This window comes from Scylla paramamosain, chromosome 32 (genome assembly GCF_035594125.1).
Source record: "Scylla paramamosain isolate STU-SP2022 chromosome 32, ASM3559412v1, whole genome shotgun sequence".
NCBI lineage: Eukaryota > Metazoa > Arthropoda > Malacostraca > Decapoda > Portunidae > Scylla > Scylla paramamosain.
This window is the reverse complement of record NC_087182.1, coordinates 2,576,255-2,600,328: the sequence shown is the minus strand read 5'-3', so window position 1 is coordinate 2,600,328 and position 24,074 is coordinate 2,576,255. Positions and strand designations below refer to the sequence as shown.

Below are 24,074 nucleotides of genomic sequence, written 5' to 3'. Positions count from 1 at the left end.
CTGTCACTGGGTGCGCCTGACAGACAGACTGATAGACGGAAGGATGGACGGCTCTCTATTGCACATTCATTTTTCAGACCCTAGTACATTTCCAGGGTTTTATGGATGGCTGTGTTCCCTAGTCTTGTTTTATTACTGTTTCCGGGCCGTGTGATTTCTCGTATGGTTTGTTGTTACGGTTCTGTGTATGGGTTAATCTTGTGAGTGTCCCTAAGCCTTACGTCAGTGGTAGTGGAGCGTGATGCAGTGTTGGCTAACCTGGCCTAATCTTCGCAGTTTTCTGACTTAACCCAGCCTCATGTCGCAGTGTTTATCTTGTGACACTGCTATTTAACTTAACGTAATCTATCCTAACCCAACTTGACAACCTACCAAACCGAACCTGACTTAACGTAACCTAACCTAACCTAACTTGACTTAACCTACCAAACCTAACCTGACTTAACGTAACGTAACCTAACCTAACCAAACTTGACTTAACCTATCAAACCTAACCTGACTTAACGTAACCTAACCTAACCAAACTTGAATTAACCTATCAAACCTAACCTGACTTAACCTAACCAAACTTGACTTAATCTAACCTAACTCAACCTAACCTGACTTAACCTAACCTAACCAAACTTGACTTAACCTAACCTAACCTAACCAAACTTAACGTAACCTAACCTGATCTAGCATAACTAAACCTCACAGAATAAGACAAGTGGCCCCTAATCCATCCTAACTTAACTTAGTCTAACCTAACTTAGCATAATGAACCCTCACACACTAATTCAGCCTTGAGACAGTCGTGTGTGTTCCTCGGTAATTCAATTCAGGGAACAAATTACCGGCTTTCTTCTTGTGGGTCAATAAACGCAACGAAAGTGAAAGTCGCACTATGCAGTAAGGAGGTAAAGAAGAATGATGGGAAGAACATACGTTTCCTGGCTCCATTTTTTGCTGCACCTTCCTGTACGACCCTTCCCTACCACACACACACACACACACACACACACACACACACACACACACACACACACACGTGCACGACAGAACAAGCGCTACCCTGGGGAAAAAAAAAAACGCGTCGCTTTCCCGTAGATTTCACTGCTTGGAATTGTTAGCAGCTTTCCATGAAGAGAGAGTGAGGAAGCGGGAGGCAAACATGGGAGTCTCAACCCACCCCAGCGCTTCTTTCTGACTCAGGACTCGGGAAAATTACTTGAGTGTACCTTGCGGGGAGGCGACGACGAAGGAGGAAGAGGAGGAGGAAGACGAGGAAGGAGAGGAGGAGGAAGAGGAGGAGGAGACGAGACACACAGCGGTGGAGTTCTTTGGTTGGATCAATATTTAGCGAGGCCCGGCTGGTGGTGGTGGTGGTGGTAGAGAGGGAACCCAACCCCAGGCGCCCCAGCCCAGCTACCTCCCAGCCAGCGAGTCCAGTCCCCAGTGTAGTCTGATCCGTTGGAGTGAGAGGAACGCGACCGCCGCTACCCGTAGTGCCTCGCCTCAACGCCCTTAGAGGCTCTGACCGCCTTGCATTGTGGTGTCTTGTGTTCCCCGTGAGTCTGTGATGGACAGTGACCGTCTGGCAGGTTCAGGAAGGCAAGGCGGCCGCCGAGTCATGGTCTGAGGATTCCAGAGTCTCCCATGGTGTTTTGAAAGTAGGTAGGTGGTGGTGTGATGGCGTAGTTTGGGGGGTTAGGGGAGTGCTTCACGCCTCCCGGTCCTACGCCCCCGGATGTGTCTGGGTTTGGGAATAACTGGGTGTGGTTCAGGTGGGTTTTATGAGGCTGGGTTTTGTTTGAGGATGTGTGTGTGTGTGTGTGTGTGTGTGTGTGTGTGTGTGTGTGTGTGTGTGTGTGTGTGTGTAGCAGGGCAAGGCCACATACACACCACACACACTCGTACGTATGTCTGATGTTTGTTGATGATGGCAAGCACAGAGAACGAACGAATGCACGAACAAACGTAAGAAAAAGGGAAAATGGAGCAAGGTTGTAGTAGAGACGAGGACAAACAAAAACAGAGTGAGGCCTTGGGTGGTGGAATAGCATGGCAAACACACACACACACACACACACACACACACACACACACACACACACACACACACACACACACACACACACAGAGATAGAGAGAGAGACACACACACACACACACACACACACACACACACACACACACACACAGAGAGAGAGAGAGAGAGAGAGAGAGAGAGAGAGAGAGAGAGAGAGAGAGAGAGAGAGAGAGAGAGAGAGAGATAGGTAGTAGTAAATCTTGCAGGTCATTCCGTGATAGGCCAAGCTAGCCAAAAATAACATCCCAATATTCTTCACCACAACAACAACAACAAAAAATCAAATAAAAAATAAAGAAAAAAAAAAACCGAAGAAAAAAATGAATAAAAGGCAACTCACAAACACCTTTCAAAACCAAACCCTTAAAAATCCTATACTAAAAAAAAAAAGTCGTGTTTAACCTCTGGACTTTAAGCTGTGAATGAATGACTCGTAAGAACGCAATGCTGGCAGATCGAGGGCGCCTGTTACCGTGGCAACCAGCGTGAACGTGCAATTACGGGCCGAACTGACCAGGTGCATGCGAGTGGGCGGGGGAGGCGGAGGGCGGCGCTGCTTGGTGGAGGCGCGGCACGCAAGGCTGCATCCCCTGAGGACGCCCCGATCACCACCGCAGACCTTGAACTTGTTGTGTTGTGCAGGTGCGGCGTGTGGAGGTGTGGCGGCGCGTGAAGGGAGGGGGAGGGTTGGAGATGTGTGTGTGTGTGTGTGTGTTCCACCGTGACACTAACCTATTATACCTGTCAACAGTATAACCCTAATTACTACACCTGTCAGAAGTATAGCCACGGTTACTATACCACTATACCTGCCAGTAGGATACATAGCCCTGATTACCTTCCAGCAGGGTTGTAAATGAAGTACCTGTTGTGTAGATATATCGCTCATCTTACACCCTCATTACCACCCGGCCTGTCCCTGTCGCCTGTCTGAACTCCAAATGCTGAGTTGTGGGAGTTATAGATGAAATATATTTGTTCTATAGAGACATTAGGACATGCTGCACCCGACTACCTCTCTCTCATAGCGTTAGTCAGTCCGATGCTACACCCGACTATCTCTCTCATAGCGATAGTCGGTCTGAAATCTCGTAAATATTGAGTTGATGGGAGTTATAAGTGAAATATACTTGTGATATAGATATATTATTCTTACGTGTTACGCCTGATGATCACGCGGCCGTTACTTTTAGCTTAGACTGCTTGGCCTCGTAATCTTGAGTTGGAGAGAATAAAGGAAGTACAAGCTTTAAAGATACGTTACTCTTGCATCTAATTACCATCCGCCCGGTATCGTTACGCTGTCTGAACTGTCATTAATGTTGATTTGACGGTTATTTAGGGAAGTACCTGTTCTAAACGATGTATTAATCATTTATATAACATTACCACGTGTCGACAACTTCACATCTGACTCTCCGCAAGTGTTGAGCTGGGCGAGTTACCAAGATGTATCACTCTTCTGTCCTGTGTAGCCTTGCATGAGGTGTGTTACAGAGCGCTACTCGAGCATCGTCTGAATTATTAATATTGTGAACATCCATTAAAGGACAGAGATAATTGCAGCATTAATATGGTGATTATGGAGCCAAGCACAGTCTCCTAGTCGGCAGATTATAAATATGAAAGAAACTGAAAATTAAAAAGGAATACGAATCACTTTGAGCAGTTCACATTTCGACATTGAATAAAAGAAAGAGGAATCTACTAAATTATGAATGAATGAATCACGTGTTCTTGAAATGAGCAGCGCTTTGCTTTTACGAGAGTAGCTTGAGAGCAATAATGAGCTAATATCGTGTTAATCTTCATCCTCTTACATCTTAGTCTTAGTCATACCACTACTACTACTACTATTACTACTACTAAGAAGAAGAAAGAACAATAATAAGAACGAGACATACAAGAAAAACAAAGAAAACATCATACCACTACTACTACTACTACTAAGAAAAAGAAGAAAGAAGAACAATAATAAGAACGAGACATACAAGAAAAACAAAGAAAACAGTCACAACACTTCGCCCATAAACACAAACACAATACAACCCAGCAGGCAGAGACACGATAAATACCAAACCAGACGGTGCTAAGTTCCCCCTCGTGACAATCTTAAAAGACTCCTGCATACCGAGAGCGGGCCGGAAGGAAAGTTCTTAAGCCCTGAGAGAAATACAATGTGACCTGGATATAAGAGAATGGGCCATATTTTGAAACACTTCTGCGCCGCACCTTCTCTATTTTCAAAAGGCTCTACTTGAAGGTACACTGATTCTTAAGGATGTTTTTATACTTCTAGTGACAGATTAACTATATTTCTACATGATTAATAGCAGAAACACTCTTGAGAACCCGGCTAATCATCTCTGTAGCCTTGGAAAATGAGAGTGGTGAGAGAGCAGCTTCAGAAGACGGGCCAGGGTGAGGGGAGGGACAGCAGCACTGGGGGACCGCATGCCTCCTGCACTGGGCCTCCTGCAGCAGCAAAAGTTTAACGTGGCCTCTGAAATGCTCGCAGCGCCCAGCCGTCACGCGCTATTGCCATCAGTGTCCGGCGGGAGCTTGCTTCTAAACGTTAAGGCAAATGAATGAGCGTCGCCTTTTTCGCTTTACTTATTTTGCTGAGTGGTTGGCTCTGGTGGTGGTGGTGGTGGTGGTGGGTGGTGATGGTGGTTGTTGTTGTTTTCTTGTTTATCATTACCATTGTCGTCATCATCGTTATCATCTTCATTATCTCGCCCTTTTTCTTCTTTTACTTCATCTTCTCCGTCTTCTTAGTTTTTTTTTCTTCTCCGTCTTTTCTTATTCTAATCCATCTTATTTATCTTCATTCTCCTCCTCTTCATATTTCTCTCTTCTTTTGTTGTTCTTCATATTTATTTCCTTTCCCTTCTTCTTCATATTTTTTTTTTTCTTCTTCAACATCTCTTTCCTCCTCCTCCTCCTCCTCCGTGTGTTGGCCCGGCAGTGAAATGCTCGCCTCACGTCATCACAAACCAGTCACTTAATGGCCATCGCCTGGTCGGTTAATCATTTACGACAATTATAAAAGATATCGCTCAGGAGAGAGAGAGAGAGAGAGAGAGAGAGAGAGAGAGAGAGAGAGAGAGAGAGAGAGAGAGAGAGAGAGAGAGAGAGAGAGAATTATGAAGCGGTTGATTCTTCCTTGAATTACACACGAGAATTATTAAAGTTACTGGTGAGGATAAAAAAAAAAATAGTGGCGTAGTTCATTCCTTAACTAAATTAGGTACACATGGAGAAATGAAAGTTTAATAGGAAAGAAAGGATGATCGTTTTAAGTTACGTTCTTTTTAATTTCTTTCTTGATTTAAATTGCACGTGAGAGAATGAAAGTTTAATGGCTGGGGGCAAAAATAAATAAATAAACCGTAATTTTTCTTTTTAATTGCAAATAAAAAAAAATAACGAAAAGAATGCCGTACGTTTTCTTTTAGTTAAATTGTTCATGTAAAAAAAAGGTAAATAGAAGAGATGAAAATGTTTTTATTCAGTTAAATTGTTTATAAAAAAAGATAAACCTCATTGCATTTTCCTATAGTTAAATTGTACAAAGGGGACGTTTCATAAATATAGTAGTTCAAAATAGTGTATGAAAAGATAAATAAAAAAAGATAATTACGCTTCCCCTTCGTTAAATCGTTCATAAAGAGACAAAATGCAAAGGATAACTATAACAACAGCAACAAGGCGACAGATACTCCATGATATTAAAAAAAAAAGAAGGAATGAATTACACTGCATGATAAAAATAGATAAAAAAAAAAAATAGATTATACCGCATTATATGAAAAAAAAAACAAGGAATACGATACGAGATGGAAACAAAAAGGAATAATAACAACAGAAAAAAAAAAGAAGTGAATGATACTGCATAATATTAAAGGGAAGGAAAATTATACTGCATGATGAAAAAAAAAAAAGGAAGGGAAGGGAAATTTAGTTCATTTTTTCCCCCTTTTTTTTTTTTTCTATGTTAACTGAACGTGTAGTGAATATTCTGTCTCTAATTGTATACCGTGTTTGTGTTTTTAACGTACGTGTGTGTGTGTGTGTGTGTGTGTGTGTGTGTGTTACTCATGCAGCTTTCCTTCCTGGTGTAGTAGTAGTAGTAGTAGTCGTGGTAGTAGTACAGAGTTGTTGTTAACGTCAGTCTTAGATAATTAGTAGTAGTAGTAGTAATAGTTGTAGTAGTAATAGTAGGAAGAGTAACTTTACATAATTCTCTCTCTCTCTCTCTCTCTCTCTCTCTCTCTCTCTCTCTCTCTCTCTCTCTCTCTCTCTCTCTCTCTCTCTCTCTCTCTCTCTCTCTCTCTCTCTCTCTCTGTCGTACCCAGCCACCCCATCCACTCACAGACACAAACAAACCAACCTTGTACCCTACACAACACATCCCACACACTCCCTTCTCCCACACACACTAATCTCCCATGCTACACTATAAAAAGCCGGGAACTGGGTCACTTCTTGGCGGCCTTGAAATGATATAGGGTGTGTTAGGCCTCTTGGGAGTGTGTGTTGCTCTATTTAGTCCTACAAAGTCTACATTCTTTTTGTTTCACTTTCTGTATCCTTTCTTTCGTTCGTTCTTTCCTTTGTTTGTTTGTTTGTTTGTTTGTCTGCACTGAAGGTTTTTGAAGTTACAACATCTACTTAGTCATTTCTTGTGTTTGGGTCGTTGGTTGTTTGTCTGGATGGTTGCCTGGCTGTCTGTCTGGGTGACTGGCTGGCTGGCTGTCTGGTCTGGCTTTCTCTCTCTCTCTCTCTCTCTCTCTCTCTCTCTCTCTCTCTCTCTCTCTCTCTCTCTCTCTCTCTCTCTCTCTCCTCACACAGACAGGCATTTATCTGTTCTTTGCATCATAAGTTACTAAAATGTATCTTTCTTCATAATACTCCTTTATCATGTAATACACACACACACACACACTTTCTTATATTTACGTGGGTGTACAAAAATGTCGATTAAACATGGATATTTCTGTTACAATTTACCTAACAAGACAAGGAGTGTATACATATCAACACACACCTTTACAAGAAAAAAAAAAAACTTTATACAACACCACAGTATACACACACACACACACACACACCTTAGTATACTCATAAACACACCAGACACACACCTTTATAAGCATGGCGACACCTTGGGCTTCTTAACCTTTACTCAGTTCTCACCTATGCCTTCCTGTTTCCTCCTCTTAGTTAACCTTCCCAGTACATAACACACTGCATGCACACACAAACACTGACCTTCTCATCCAGACACTAAGATTTTAAGGGATATGCGTATTAGCTTCATATGTTACTGTTACCTTTGAGGACTTGACGAGACGGTTTGTTTACTCTGTTTTGTTGTCCTTGGCTTGTCTTGTTTATATTGAGGGGGAAAAAAATGTTCCTTGATATGTTGTTCACTGGTGTCAAGGAAAGGAGTTGCGATTGTGGTGGCTGTGTTCGACTACTACTGCTACTACTACTACTACTACTACGGTTTTATTGTTTTTAGTGTCTAATCTCTCTCTCTCTCTCTCTCTCTCTCTCTCTCTCTCTCTCTCTCTCTCTCTCTCTCTCTCTCTCTCTCTCTCTCTCTCTCTCTCTCTCCATTCACACGATGGTATTCAGTTCTTAAATTTTATCTATGCATTTATTCATTTAGAGAGAGAGAGAGAGAGAGAGAGAGAGAGAGAGAGAGAGAGAGAGAGAGAGAGAGAGAGAGAGAGAGAGAGAGAGAGAGAGAGAGGCGCCATTACTTCCTTGTCCACTATCACGTATTCGACAGTAGTGTGACGATGCGCAAAATACTTGAGTAAACATATGTAAATTTTCATTATCATCCCTAGGCTTTTGAGGACACACACACACACACACACACACACACACACACACACACACACACACACACACACACACACACACACACACGTGGAATGACCTCATGTTTTATTTGTGTCTCGTTAGATATAATAATTTGGAGCTTTCACGTCTTTTTTTTCTGCTGTCATCACCATCATCATCATCATCTTCATTTGTGTGTGTGTGTGTGTGTGTGTGTGTGTGATGGAAAAGTGGTCGTTGTGTTGTGGATAAGATTAGTTTGAGGGTAAAGTTGATGTTATCCTTTTGTATTAATGGTGGTTTAGTAGTGATGGTGGGTGGTAATGGTATAGAAGTACATAGTAGTAGTAGTAGTAGTAGTAGTAGAAGCAACAGCAATAGTAGTAATAACAGCATTAGTAAGTGGTAGTAATAATAATAATAATAATAATAATAATAGCAGCAGCAGCAGCAACAACAGCAGCAGCAGCGGCAAGAGCAGCAGCAGCAACAACAACAACAACAAACTCCCACCATCACCACAACAACAACTGAAAAAAAATACCATATAACAGCAGCAGCAACAACAACAACAACAACAATAACAACAAACTCCCACCACCACCACCACAACAACAATAACTGAAAAAAACAGTACCATATAAGTAGTAATTGAGTTAAGAGGAAGATGAAGATTAGTAAGTGGGAGGATGAGGAGAGGAGGAGGAGGAGAAGAGGAGGAGTGGTAACATTATCACCACCACCACCACCACAACCACCACTACCATCATTATTATTATTCCTCCACATCCTTCCGCGTCCCACGGTTGGTGCTGACCTTGGTGTGGGTGAGAGGCGGCCTTCCCTCGCACCCTTCTCGTGTTTCAGTATGCACGGTGTCGTTGTCATGTCACACACACACACACACACACACACACACACACGACACACACACACACACACACACAGCTACCAATGAGTGTAAAGGGAAAAAAACGACTTAAATTCATAAAGGTCAGAAGGAATATACTCGTAAGTGCTTGTGTGTGTGTGTGTGTGTGTGTCTGGCGTATTTGACAGGCAGGCGCACACACACACACACACACACACACACACACACACACACACACACACACACACACACACACACACACACACACACACACACACACACACACACACACACACACACACACACACACACATAAACAACACGTATCTTCTCTCTCTCTCTCTCTCTCTCTCTCTCTCTCTCTCTCTCTCTCTCTCTCTCTCTCTCTCTCTCTCTCTCTCTCTCTCTCTCTCTCTCTCAGTATCGGACATAGAGATGAATAATTTTCCTTTCCCTCCTCCTTTCCTTAACACATCTGAATGAGAAGAAGAGGAGGAGCAGGAGGAGGAGAGCAGATGGAGAAGAGATAATAGAACAAGAATGAGGAAAAGATTGAAAACAAAAATAGAACAAAAGACAGAGATCAGAGGCGGAGGAGGATGAGGAGGAGGAGGAGGGGAGAAGAATTTACTAGGGAAAAGAAGAAAAAGGAATCATAAATACATACAACTGATTTATGTCCTTTGTATGCCTTTTGAAAGAAAATGAGGACGAGGAGGAAGAGGAAGACGAAGAGGAGAAGAAGGAAGAAAAGATATTAATAGATACACAAAGAGAAGGAAAAGTAAAATTATGTCAACCTACAAAACGAAACTGGAGTACGAGGAGGAAGAGGAAGAGGAAGAGGAAGAGGAGGAGGAGGAAAAGAACAGAAAGGAAGGATAAAGAAAAATAATTGATACACTGGAAGGAGGAAAATCGAAATCATATGAAAGACGGAGGAGGAGGAGGAGGAAAAGGAGCAAATTAACAGAGAAGGAGGAAGAGAAAATAATAGGCACACGAAGAAAGAAAAGCAAAATCATATCAACCATAAGACGAGGGAAGAGAGGAGGAGGAGGAGGAGGAGGAAGAAGAAAAAGAAGAAGATGAAGAAGAAGAAGAAGAAGTCACGAAGTTCATAGGTGACTGTATAACCTCTCTCTCTCTCTCTCTCTCTCTCTCTCTCTCTCTCTCTCTCTCTCTCTCTCTCTCTCTCTCTCTCTCTCTCTCTTCTTTGCCCTCCCATCACGGTTCAGGGGAGAGGGGAAGGCTCTGATCGACAGCTCCCTTCCTATCATGTCCCTATCCCCTGGCTTCATGTCAGGCACGGGGGGAGCGAAGGAGAGAGAAACAAGAATATTTCACTTCACCCTCAGTTCACCCTCGTTTCATTCCCAGTTCACGCCACTTTTCACTGTTACTTTTCTTACCCTCTGTCTTGTAGTAGTATCTTATTCTGAAACACTTGTACACGCCTTATTACCTTCATAATTGCTCTCAAAAGGCTCTAGTATGAGTGACACGGTGTTTTTAAGGGTGTTTTGATGGTTCTAGTGGGCAGATTAATAAGGATTATATAGATTATCAACAGGAGAAACACTGAAACACTCATACACCCATTATTATTTTAATGATTACTTTCAAAAGGCTCTAGTTGAAGTAACACAGGGTTTTTCAAGGGTGTTTTGATGGTTCTAGTGACAGATTAACAAGGATTCTCGACCATTAACAGGAGAAACTGTCTTTAGTTGAAGTGACACGGGTTTTCAAGGGTGTTTTGATGGTTCTAGTGGCAGATTAACAAGGATTCTAGACCATTAACAGGAGAAACTGTCTTAAGAACCAGGCTAAGCATTTCTGTGACATCTGAAAATTGTCGTGGTGAGAGAGGAAAGGGTGTCTGAATAAAGGCGCTAGTTTTGACTTGTCCCATTTTCTTGCTTCATATTTACAGCAGTGAGGCGTATCACAGACAACACGGACAGTCGCGTGAGGGTGTTGTTTTTACTCTCTCTCTCTCTCTCTCTCTCTCTCTCTCTCTCTCTCTCTCTCTCTCTCTCTCTCTCTCTCTCTCTACTCTTTTAGTCTTCCTTTTTGTCCTCTCCTTTTTTCTCTTTTCTTCTTCAAGTAGCACAAGTCTTTTATCTCATTTATACCCTGCTTCTCTCATCCTTTACGTGTCTTCTTCTTCTTCATCTTCCTCCTCCTCCTTCAGGTAGTACTCTTCTTCCTCCTCCTTCAGGTAGTACTTTTATCTCACTCGTTCTCTCTTTCCATCTCGCATCTTCCTGTACTACCCCTCCTCCTCCTCCTCCTCCTCCTCGTCCTTCTCCTTGAGCGTCTCTACAGGAGGGGATAACACGTGCCCTCAGCGCCTCCGTCATGCCCGTAGGGAGCGTCGTGAAGGAGCTAAGAATAACAGTACCCTCTTGGTTCTCGCTCGTCTTTCCCCGTGAAGTGTCTGGGATATAATTAGTGAGTGGCTTGAGTGGCTCCTGCAGACTTTGTTTTTCAGCCCCAATGTGCTCTGAAGTTTTGGGCAAGTGAGGCAGAGAGAGGGAGAGAGAGCACTTTTTTTTCTCTTTTTTAACTCTCTCTGTCTCTCTTCCTCTCTTTAATGGGGGTCGTAAGATGGGTTAGTGTTCTTGTTGTTGTTTTGTTCTTTTTTCTTTTTTTCTTTTTTAGCGTGACAAGACAGATGGGCTTGTTTCTGATTCTCGTTCTTATTGTTTCTTTGTTCTTGTTCTTCATGTTCTCGTTCTTTTGTTCTGTCCTGGTTGTCTTTTTCTTTCTATTCTTATTTTTATCTCGTCTTGTTTTTCTTTTTCTTCTATCTTGTTTGCCTTTTTAGAGGGAACAAAATGGTTTAGGTTCATTTCTCATTCTTGTTCTTGTTTCCCTTCTTATTCTTGTTGCTCTGGTTTTCTTCCCGTTCTTCTTCCCCCCCCCGCGTTGTTTATCCGTCGTGGGTGAAGGGGAAGGATTTGGTGCACTAATAACAAGGGGGAGTGTCTGTAAAACTTCCTCCCCTTTGTTTGTTCATCTCATCTTCTCTCCTTATGAATGAAATGTTGCCTTGCCTTGCATCACCTCCGTGTGTTTCATTCTTTTTCTTCCTCTACTACTACTACTACTACTACTTTTCATATTTATCTTTTTTTCTTTTTTCTTCTATCTCTTCTTGTACTATTTCTTCTTCCCTTCCTAACATTTCCATACATCCAACACCACGATGCAATAAAAACGTGTATGACCACCACCACCACCACTCCCATCACCACCACGAACATCAACAATAACAAGAACACAAGCACCAACGTTTTCCTCTGATCTTTCAACACATTCACTACCGCTACATGAATGAACGTTTACCACCACCACCACTGACAACAACAACAACTGCATGAATGTTCGCCTCAGTTGCTAAGTTCAAGCGGATGTTGCACCATTTTAAGGTTACAAGGTTTTAAACTGCTCTTGCCTGCTTGGTATTTAAATCTCTCAATGATACGTAGGAATTCCCTCGACCTGGAACAGTGAATGGGATATGTGAAGGAATCTTGTACAGCAAAAGAAAGAGGATTTTTCTGTTTATTTATTTATTTATTTACATTTTTTTTTAAGAAATGGCATTGTATTGATTTTTTATAATTTTATCTGTTATTATTTTGTTCTTGTTTGATATATTTATTTGTTTATTTATTCATTTATTTTATTTTTGTTTTGTTTTTATTTTATTGTGTCTTACTTTTCACCCTAGGTCGATCTCCGTCACAGGTAAAGAAATAATACAACAAATTGAACACAAAAAATAGGAGATGCTTCACAGTTCATCCACCGCTACGTGAACACACCCAACCACACACACACCTCCATGCGCCACCACACAACGCACAGCCACAAACATCACACCAAGACTCCGTAGGTGAAGGCGGCCCGATAGCAGCAGTGAGGCTCGGGGAGAGATAGAGAACCATATTCTGAAACTCTTCTGTCCCGCATCTTCACTACTTTCAAAATGCTCTAGTTGAAGTGACACATGTTTTTAAGGGTGTTTTTACGATGCCAGTGACAGATTAACAAGATTTCTACATTATTAACAGGAGAAACACTCTTGAGAACCCGGTTAATAATTTATTTGGCCTTTGAAAGTAATCGTAGTGAGAGGCCAGAGCGTTTCAGTATACAGGGCAGCGAGGTGGAGAGGCAGAGAGGTGAAGTTCCCTCTGGCACGGCGCCGACCCAGCCTTATGTAAACACCGAGTCTCGCTTTAATACTACCCTCAAGCACCCTCTCCTGACGTCACTAGTTATTTATTATTATTTTTTTATATCCTCCTCTTCCTCGTTCCTGTGCCTTTATTAATTCTTCTTATTTATTTCCTACCCACCTTCTCCCAATCCTATTTGGCAGAATCGGACTCGCTTGTCCACCTGGGTTAAAGAAAAGGGTTAGGTTAGAGTAGGTTAGGCTAGGCAGGCTCAGGCGGTCACCCATCCAAACACTAACCAGACCCACCGTTGCTTAACCTCACTGATCGGACAAGGGACCATTCAGAAGGGAATTCCTGTAGTATTTCCGACCTGATGAATACATGGGATAGGAATTACACGTGCTACATTAGTTTAATCAGTTAGTAATTAGTTAGGTAGTTAATAATTTCTTTGTGTCGTAGTGCTGGCATTCCATTCAGTCCCACGGGCAATTTGTATATGTCATGAAATAATTTTTTGTCAGTCAGGGTAAAGTAAATAAAGATGTATTTGTAGCAGATGACTAGGGAAAGAAAATTATTAACCAGAGATGTGGTAAGGAGACGTGTGTGGCACTGTAGAGACGAAGGAAGGAAGAGGGAGGAAGACGAAGGAATGTTTGTGGCGCTTTACGAACGAAAGAAGGAAACGAGAAGAAGGAAGATGTGGAGAAGTTTGTGGCAATATATGAACGAAAGAAGGAAGGAAGGAAGGAAGGAAAGGACACAGTATACCATTGAAATCCAGTCTTTCAGTATCCCTACAGTACCATTCCATGTAGTGAGGATACGCTCATGGCATTACGGATCGCAAAGCTGGAAGGGAATGAAGGAAAGGGACATGGTAAGGTACTCCATCCAGTGTTCCAGCGTTCCACCACCCTTCCATACTCACGGCGTGGAAGGGGTGGCTGTGTACGTGTCAGCGCCGAGCTACTGGGGTGATGAACTGCATACTAAACACACCCATGGCCCGAAGTAGTACGTGACGAGGCTTACATGGGAATTCATCGACAGTTCAAACCAGTTTCCCGAAGTAGTAGTAGTAGTAGTAGTAGTAGCTTAGTGATAGTAGTGGTAGTAATGGTGGTGGTAGTATATAGTAAAAAAAGAGGAGGAATAGGAGGAGGAGGAAGGGTAGTACGAGTTGTAACTGTTAATGATGCTGTTGTTACTGTTCTTCTTCATCTTTTGTGAGGAAGTGCATCATTCTCACGTGAGGTAAATAAACCGGACAAAAATATATATATTAACTAACACAAAGAAGAATGAGGAGGAAGAACAGAAGGAAAAAGAAAGAAAACATCGAGGAAGATAAGAACCGGACTTTCTCACCTGACACACACACACACACACACACACACACACACACACACACAGAGACAAGAAAAAAAAACCAACCTTAAGAGAAAAGAACAAGAAAGACCACAACTTTTTATTCTCAGAGGGAGGAGGGGAACCGAGAGCAGGTGACAAAGAGCGGAGTCTCCAATACCCCACCAGATGAACACTCTTCCTTGACGTAATACTCGTAACAGCACGTTTATTCTGCGCCCCTCCCCGGCCACGGAGGTCTTCGGGGCAGTAGCGTGAGCAGGGAACAGGCAAGGGGATCAGGAGCACCCTTAGTAAGACGCAAAAAGGGGGAAGGGAGGGGAAGGGTGAGGATTACGGTGAGAGAGAGAGAGAGAGAGAGAGAGAGAGAGAGAGAGAGAGAGAGAGAGAGATTGTTTGGTAAGAAAAGTAGCTGCTGCTACTACTACTACTACTACACTATTACTGCCACTGTCGATTTCAGCCTTTTTTTATGCTCCCCCCCATCTCTCTCTCTCTCTCTCTCTCTCTCTCTCTCTCTCTCTCTCTCTCTCTCTCTCTCTGTCTGTAGTAGTTAGCTTTGTTCCTCCCTCGTGATCCTCGGTGGTCACAGCATAGGTCGCCCAGCCTCGCCTCGCCTCGCCTTGTCTTTGTGGCAGGCTCAGCTCAGCGCCGCCCAGCCACACTCGTGAGGACTGGCGGTGCGGGAAGTGCCTTTGTCTTAATATCGTTTTCTCTTGTGTTTCCTTGTGCTTGCGTTGTCAGGGGCATGGGTGTCTTCTTCTTTTTCTTCTTCTTTCTTTCTTTCATGTGCGTATAGTCATGAGGATAATTCTTTTTATTTTATTTTCTGTTTTGCGTCTTTTTTTTTTCAATCCAGTGTTCTTTGAGAGCTTGGGTGTAACATTTCATCAACTTTTATTAGCTTTTCCTTTTTGTATACGTTCAATCATCGTCATAAGCCTTGTTTTTTTCAATTTCCCCTGTATCGTGTTTTCTTTCAGTGCAGTGTTCTCTAACTGGCTTCGGTGCATGACCTCGGTTACTTTTAATTTTCCAATAGTTTTCCCTCTTTTGTACCTTCAGTAATAGTTGTCATTTTCTTTTCTTTTTTTTTTATATATATATATTTCAACTGTTCATCGTGTTTTCTTCCACTCCCATGTTCTTTAATGGTTTCGATGGCTCACCTCAACTACTCAATATTAGTAATAGTCGTTATGTATCTCTCTCTCTCTCTCTCTCTCTCTCTCTCTCTCTCTCTCTCTCTCTCTCTCTCTCTCTCTCTCTCTCTCTCTCTCTCTCTCTCTCTCCTTTTGCCGCTCGATCTAATACATAAAAAAGCAAAAGATGATGATGATGATGATGGAGAGCCGTGAGCCGCAGTACTGTCGATGATGGATGGCAGCTGGTACCTCGAATCCCTCGCGTCACCCACCCGCCCGTCACCCGCCCGTCACCTGCCCGTCACCCTCACCCACACGTCGCTATTAATACCGTCACAAAACACGAACCTATTTAGCGCATTACTAAGGATTCAGCATGCTATATTTACGCCTGACTTACCAAACAGGTGCTTTTTTTTTATTATTTTCTTCATTAGTTATTGTACTGTCTACTGCCTTGCTCCTTGTTCAGCTTTTGTCATGTTTCACTATCTTATTCTCATCTTTTTTATTATCCTACTACTTCATTGAAATATTCTACATCTTTGTGGCCACCCAAATGATCTTACTATAAGTCTTCACGAGAGGGGGTAGGTTAGGTTAGGTAAGGTTAGGTTAGGTTAGATATGGTTAGGTAAGGTAAGGTTAGGTTAGGTAAGGTTAGGTTTTCACCCGACGTCTAGTTAGCTTAAGTTAGGTAAAATTAGGTCACGTTAGGTTAGGTTAGGCTGGGTAAGGTAGGTTAGCTTAAGTTAGGTTGAGTAAGATTAGGTTAAGTTTGATTAGGTTTAGATTAATTTATTTCAGTGATTTCCCTTTACTATACATATCACGAGTTGAATAAAGCATCATATTTTTATCCCCAGAAACAAATGACTATTCTGAAAAAAGTAGACTAAGATAGACTTAAATATTAGACACTCCTCTTTTAGACACTCCTTTTTTGACCATACTTTAAAGGAGCTAGCACCTTGAGCGGACCTTTCTTTACGCCCTTTGTGTTGCCCTAGGCCAGAACACCTCTTACATGAAAAAAAAAAAAAAACCCTTGATATTAACAAAGAGCAGTAACAGCAGTGAGAGGGGATTAAAGGGAACCCATTATCTAAATTAATACACAGTGAGAAATAGTGTTGTAGTGTTGTAGGTCTGTTGATCCGACTGAAACACTGGATTAACTGGCGGATTAGAGAGCTGGGTGAGTAATCTAATAGTTTCTCTCTCTCTCTCTCTCTCTCTCTCTCTCTCTCTCTCTCTCTCTCTCTCTCTCTCTCTCTCTCTCTCTCTCTCTCTCTCTCTCTCTCTCTCTCTCGTTAAGTATGTGAAGATAATTAGTAAAGTTTTGTTATTAGGAGAGATGATGGTATTGTCTACACACACACGCACACATACACACACACACACACACACAGACAGACAGAGGGAGAGAGAGAGTGAGAGTGAGGGGGGGGACAGGGAGAGTAAGGTACACTGGTATAGAGCGTGAGAGAGGGAAAGAGAGGAAGTGAAGGAGAGGGAAAGTAGGAAGGAGGGAGAGGGAAAGGAGGAAGGAGGGAGAGGAGAGGGAGGAAGGAGTGGAGTGTTGGGGAGAGGACGAAGGGAACACCAAGTAACCGTAAACACCCTCTCTCTCTCTCTCTCTCTCTCTCTCTCTCTCTCTCTCTCTCTCTCTCTCTCTCTCTCTCTCTCTAGCCAGTTCCACATAGAAATAACAAAGTAAAGGTAACACCAATTTCACAGGTAACACAAATCAACATCAGGTAACACGAGACTACAGGTAACAAGGTAAAGCGAATCTTTCAGGTAACACAGTAACACCATTATAACACTGCAGTCTTACAAGGCAGGAAACACCATCACCACACGGCCTTTACCTGCACCAGCCACTCTGCATCAAACCTAACCCTACCACTGCTGCATGAAGGACGAATAATGAATAAACTGCATGAAAATAGATCGATCATTTGACGAGACAGGAATCAATCGTTCATGCTTGTGTCATTGATTCTACCATTCCTCCTCCTCCTCCTTGCTATGCTGCCCTGTCTCTCTTCCCTGTAGCTAGTTAGAAGTAGTTACCAGACAGCCTTGCAAGGACAAAAAAGGTCTGTTGCTGTTTGGCTTTCCTTTGTATTCTTTTTGTATTCCTCCTCCTCCTCCTCCTCCTCTTTCATATCTCAAGTTTTCTCACCTCCGCGTACATTTCCTCACATGTTCAACTACCCCCATACTTTACACAGTCCCTCGTACTCAAAGGAAGGACAGGATAAGTACGGTAATAAACTGGAATAAGAAGCCCAAACAGCAGCATACCTTGAGGTTCTTACTAGACTGTTTGGGCAACTATTCTATACCAGCTTTTAGTGGGAGAGATAGGATAGTACAGAAAAGGAGGAGGAAGAGGAGGAAGAGATGAAGAAGGGAGGTCATGAAATCACTTAAAGAACCAAGAACAAGGGTAACAAGAAGAATAACAAGAATAACAAGAATAAGAAGAAGAACAAGAAGAACAAGAATAATAAAACAAAAAGCAAGAACAGGAATAAGTAAAAGAACAAGAACAGAAAAAGGGAAAAGAACAAGAATAAGTAGTATAACAACAATAACACCACCACCACCACCACCACAACAAAGTCAAGAGACAAAGGGAAGAAAGAAGACGAAAGAGAAAGAAAAACCGAGACTTAATGATAATTGCAGTTAGATTCATGTGTGAGAAAAAGCGGTGCGTGAAATATGGGGTCAAGTTTGCGGCGGTGGTGGCGGTGGCGGCGGCGGCGGTGGCGGTGGTAAGGCAACGCTAATGAGAAATGACTCAACTTGCCACGGAAAGTCAACTATAATTTTACTGAGCGTCGCCGGGGTGGTCTGCTGGCGGCGCGGCGGCTGGCGGGTGGTCTAGATGTAGGGGAACGGAAGGAACAGAGGAAGATGGAGAAAGAAAGGAAAGCAGAACTGGCTGGAGAGAGAGAAAGCAGAACTGGCTAGAGAGAGAGAGAGAGAGAGAGAGAGAGAGAGAGAGAGAGAGAGAGAGAGAGAGAGAGATAGCTGGATACATAGATAGATAGGTAGATAGATAGACAGATAAATAGATAGACAGACTGAAAGATAGAGAGATAGACAAACAAATTAGCATAGATACAAACTACTAATTGAATTCTGAAGATGAAAGAAAGAAGATAAGGAGATACAAACAATAACATCAACAACACCACCACCACCACCACCACCACCACCTCAGTAACCCCCCACACGTGTCCAGTAAACCAAGATGCAAAGAGATAAGAGGAAGCCGCGTGTTGCTAATGACTCAACTGACGCTGGATGATAACACGAGAGTTTCTAATGTCACTGGTGTCACTGATGCGCCAAGATAGAGAGGTGTCAGTAACCTGGTGTGTTTGTGTATGTTTGGGAGGATGCAAGGAATTAATTTGTTACTGTGTGTGTTTGTGTGTGTTTGTGTGTGTGTTTGTTAGTTTGTTGTGTATGGTGTATGTTTTGTTTTGTTTCGGTTTTTCTTTTCTTTTTTATGGTGTTTCACTTTTTTTATGGTCATTGTGTATACTGTATGTTTTTTTCTTTATTTATCTTTTTTTTCGTTTTTTTTTTCCTTCTTTAGTCTCCATAACATGTAAAAAAAAATAAATGTTAGTTTTATAGTTATGCACAGTATGTATGTATGTATGGATGGATGGATGTATTGATGTCTACCAATCTATCTATCTATCTACTTATCTATCTCTCCCTCTAACATTCTATCTATCTACGTAACTTCAAACGTACACTTAATTAATTTCGTCATTATATACATTCACTTATCTTATATTTATTTACCATTAATTTCTTATTTAATCTCTTAACGTCACCAGTCTATGAGGTTTGTTGACGTTTTTTTTTTTTTTTTTTTTTTTTTTATGTAGGAAGGATACTGGCCAAGGGCAACAAAAATCTAATAAAAAAAATGCCCACTGAAATGCCAGTCCCTAAAAGGGTCAAAGCAGTGGTCAAAAATTGGTGGATAAGTGTCTTGAAACCTCCCTCTTGAAGGAATTCAAGTCATAGGAAGGTGGAAATACAGAAGCAGGCAAGGAGTTCCAGAGTTTACCAGAGAAAGGGATGAATGATTGAGAATACTGGTTAACTCTTGCGTTAGAGAGGTGGACAGAATAGGAGTGAGAGAAAGAAGAAAGTCTTGTGCAGCGAGGCCGCGGAAGGAGGGGAGGCATGCAGTTAGCAAGATCAGAAGAGCAGTTAGCATGAAAATAGCGGTAGAAGACAGCTAGAGATGCAACATTGCGGCGGTGAGAGAGAGGCTGAAGACAGTCAGTTAGAGGAGAGGAGTTGATGAGACGAAAAGCTTTTGATTCCACCCTGTCTAGAACAGCAGTATGAGTGGAACCCCCCCCAGACATGTGAAGCATACTCCATACATGGACGGATAAGGCCCTTGTACAGAGTTAGCAGCTGCGGGGGTGAGAAAAACTGGCGGAGACGTCTCAGAACACCTAACTTCATGGAAGCTGTTTTAGCTAGAGATGAGATGTGAAGTTTCCAGTTCAGATTATAAGTAAAGGACAGACCGAGGATGTTCAGTGTAGAAGAGGGGGATAGTTGAGTGTCATTGAAGAAGAGGGGATAGTTGTCTGGAAGATTGTGTCGAGTTGATAGATGGAGGAATTGAGTTTTTGAGGCATTGAACAATACCAAGTTTGCTCTGCCCCAATCAGAAATTTTAGAAAGATCAGAAGTCAGGCGTTCTGTGGCTTCCCTGCGTGATATGTTTACCTCCTGAAGGGTTGGACGTCTATGAAAAGACGTGGAAAAGTGCAGGGTGGTATCATCAGCATAGGAGTGGATAGGACAAGAAGTTTGTTTTAGAAGATCATTAATGAATAATAAGAAGAGAGTGGGTGACAGGACAGAACCCTGAGGAACACCACTGTTAATAGATTTAGGAGAAGAACAGTGACCGTCTACCACAGCAGCAATAGAACGGTCAGAAAGGAAACTTGAGATGAAGTTACAGAGAGAAGGATAGAAACCGTAGGAGGGTAGTTTGGAAATCAAAGCTTTGTGCCAGACTCTATCAAAGGCTTTTGATATGTCCAAGGCAACAGCAAAAGTTTCACCAAAGTCTCTAAAAGAGGATGACCAAGACTCAGTAAGGAAAGCCAGAAGATCACCAGTCGAGCGGCCTTGACGGAACCCATACTGGCGATCAGATAGAAGGTTGTGAAGTGATAGATGTTTAAGAATCTTCCTGTTGAGGATAGATTCAAAAACTTTAGATAAGCAGGAAATTAAAGCAATAGGACGGTAGTTTGAGGGATTAGAGCGGTCACCCTTTTTAGGAACAGGTTGAATGTAGGCAAACTTCCAGCAAGAAGGAAAGGTAGATGTTGACAGACAGAGCTGAAAGAGTTTGACTAGGCAAGGTGCAAGCACGGAGGCACAGTTTCGGAGAACAATAGGAGGGACCCCATCAGGTCCATAAGCCTTCTGAGGGTTTAGGCCAGCGAGGGCATGGAAAACATCATTACGAAGAATTTTAATACGAGGCATGAAGTAGTCAGAGGGTGGAGGAGAGGGAGGAACAAGCCCAGAATCGTCCAAGGTAGAGTTTTTAGCAAAGGTTTGAGCAAAGAGTTCAGCTTTAGAAATAGATGTGATAGCAGTGGTGCCATCTGGTTGAAGTAGAGGAGGGAAAGAAGAAGAAGCAAAGTTATTGGAGATATTTTTGGCTAGATGCCAGAAATCACGAGGGGAGTTAGATCTTGAAAGGTTTTGACATTTTCTGTTAATGAAGGAGTTTTTGGCTAGTTGGAGAACAGACTTGGCATGGTTCCGGGCAGAAATATAAAGTGCATGAGATTCTGGTGAAGGAAGGCTTAAGTACCTTTTGTGGGCCACCTCTCTATCATGTATAGCACGAGAACAAGCTGTGTTAAACCAAGGTTTAGAAGGTTTAGGACGAGAAAAAGAGTGAGGAATGTACGCCTCCATGCCAGACACTATCACCTCTGTTATGCGCTCAGCACACAAAGACGGGTCTCTGACACGAAAGCAGTAGTCATTCCAAGGAAAATCAGCAAAATACCGCCTCAGGTCCCCCCAACTAGCAGAGGCAAAACGCCAGAGGCACCTTCGCTTAGGGGGATCCTGAGGAGGGATTGGAGTGATAGGACAAGATAAAGATATGAGATTGTGATCGGAGGAGCCCAACGGAGAAGAAAGGGTGACAGCATAAGCAGAAGGATTAGAGGTCAGGAAAAGGTCAAGAATGTTGGGCGTATCTCCAAGACGGTCAGGAATACGAGTAGGGTGTTGCACCAATTGCTCTAGGTCATGGAGGATAGCAAAGTTGTAGGCTAGTTCACCAGGATGGTCAGTGAAGGGAGAGGAAAGCCAAAGCTGGTGGTGAACATTGAAGTCTCCAAGAATGGAGATCTCTGCAAAAGGGAAGAGGGTCAGAATGTGCTCCACTTTGGAAGTTAAGTAGTCAAAGAATTTCTTATAGTCAGAGGAGTTAGGAGAGAGGTATACAGCACAGATAAATTTAGTATGAGAATGACTCTGTAGTCGTAGCCAGATGGTGGAAAACTCGGAAGATTCAAGAGCGTGGGCACGAGAGCAGGTTAAGTCATTGCGCACATAAACGCAGCATCCAGCTTTGGATCGAAAATGAGGATAGAGAAAGTAGGAGGGAACAGAAAAGGGGCTACTGTCAGTTGCCTCAGACACCTGAGTTTCAGTGAGGAAAAGAAGATGAGGTTTAGAAGAGGAGAGGTGGTGTTCTACAGATTGAAAATTAGATCTTAGACCGCGAATGTTGCAGAAGTTAATGAAGAAAAAGTTGAGGGGGGTGTCAAGACACTTAGGGTCGTCGACGGAAAGGCAGTCCGACCTGGGGACATTTATGGTCCCCTCCCCAGATGGGGACTCCGAGGCTGGTGTAGGAGTCGCCATGATTTTAAAATTTTTGGAGTGAAGGGTGTGTGTGTTATTAGGTGCTTGTAGTTTTGTGTGGAGGAAGAGAGTTGTCTTTAGAGGGCAGGCTGTGACTACCCCCTTGTGTTGTGAGACACAAAGGGAAACGTTCAGTGAGGTCACAGCTGGGTTTAATGATAAGTTCACAGCACCCCCTGAACAGTGCTTTAGACCTCACTGGGAGTAATTATCGTTTCGGCAGGTGTCTAGTGCACGTGCGTGTGTGTGTGTGTGTGTGTGTGTGTATGTGTCTGTCTGTCTATACGAGTCACTTGTCCTTGTGTATGTTGCTACGGTCATAATATTAATTTTCGTGGCCTTAATCAGAAGGATCCTGACTCGATACAGTGTCACGTGGTATCAGGACAAGGAGGGGAGGAGGGGGAGAAGGAGGGCCATAAATAGGGACAGGAAGATGAAAAGGTGGAAAGGAATGACAGGGTAAGGATATAATGGAGCGGGGGTAAAGATATGGGTGAAGGGAGGAGGGAATAAATGGGTCAGAGAAATGGAGAGAAAGAGATTAGAAAATATTGGGGCGGGAGACATAGTGATGGGGGAGGGTAGGGAAGGGGGAATGGGGATAGAGTTTACAAGAGAGAGAGAGAAGGGTAGGGGTAGGGAAGGGCAAAGGGAAATAGGTACAAGGGTTGAAGAAATAGAAGTAAATATAGGAATTGATGAGAGTAAATGATAAAAGGTACAAAAGGAAGCATATAAAAAAAAAAGAAAGAAAACAGGGAATATGTAAGGGAAATAAAAGAGGGGAGGAACAGAAGAAGGAGAATAGGATAAAGAGATAATAAGGTGAAAAAAGAAAATAGTAAAAATAGAAAAGGGGAAGGAAACCGAAAAGGAGAAAACGATAAATGAATTGAGCAGAGAGAGAGAGAGAGAAAGAGACAGAAGAGACAAGAGGGGAGGAGTGAGGAGGGGCAGGGGACGGAGGGAAGGTGATGAGATGAGGTAGGAGAGAGGAATGGAGGGGAGAGGAGGGGAGGAGGAAGGGAGGGAGGTAGGCATCAGCAGTAGCAGTAGTTGTGACAGCTTATATTAGGTGTGAGTGGGATGGATTGAAGCTGAGTATGGAGAGTGGGCACCCCTTTCCCTGCCCCTTACCCCCTCACCCCCTTAAAGTGACAGCTTAGCACACACACACACACACACACACACACACACATTTACCCTTCCCATCACGTCCACACTGACAGATAGATAAATAGATACACATTGATAGATTGATAGATAGATAGATAGATAGGCAGGTAATTAGTTGGTACTCTAATTTACCGGTTACAACAAGATAGAAAGAAATTACATACAATTACAATAGCGTATCCGTAATTATAACCACAAAGTCCTGATTCCATTCTATTACACAATGGATTATGTGGCTGTAACCCGCGCTGTATACAATGAATATTACGTGTAGTATATTGATACATTTCAAAGGCAGAATGAATGGCGATGTGACGAGATACGAGTGTTATTTTTACCTCAACTGAAAATGTCATAAACACACACACACACACACACACACACACACACACACACACACACACACACACACA

At 42.7% G+C, this 24,074-nt stretch overlaps 1 protein-coding gene across 6 annotated transcripts in view; it reads left to right on the top strand.

Moving 5' to 3' along the window:
* LOC135089037 (E3 ubiquitin-protein ligase RNF19A-like) overlaps positions 1 to 24,074 on the top strand; it is a 61,233-nt gene that overhangs the window by 22,308 nt on the left and 14,851 nt on the right. Inside the window, exon 1 of one of the 6 annotated variants that reach the window (XM_063984225.1) lies at positions 1,432 to 1,653. The exons of 2 other annotated variants lie outside the window; for them this stretch is intronic. The gene's annotated coding sequence lies outside the window, so the exon portion shown is untranslated. Of the gene's footprint in view, positions 1 to 1,431; positions 1,654 to 24,074 lie in introns of those variants that run through there. 3 more of the 6 variants (XM_063984220.1, XM_063984224.1, XM_063984221.1) reach the window with 3 other exon arrangements.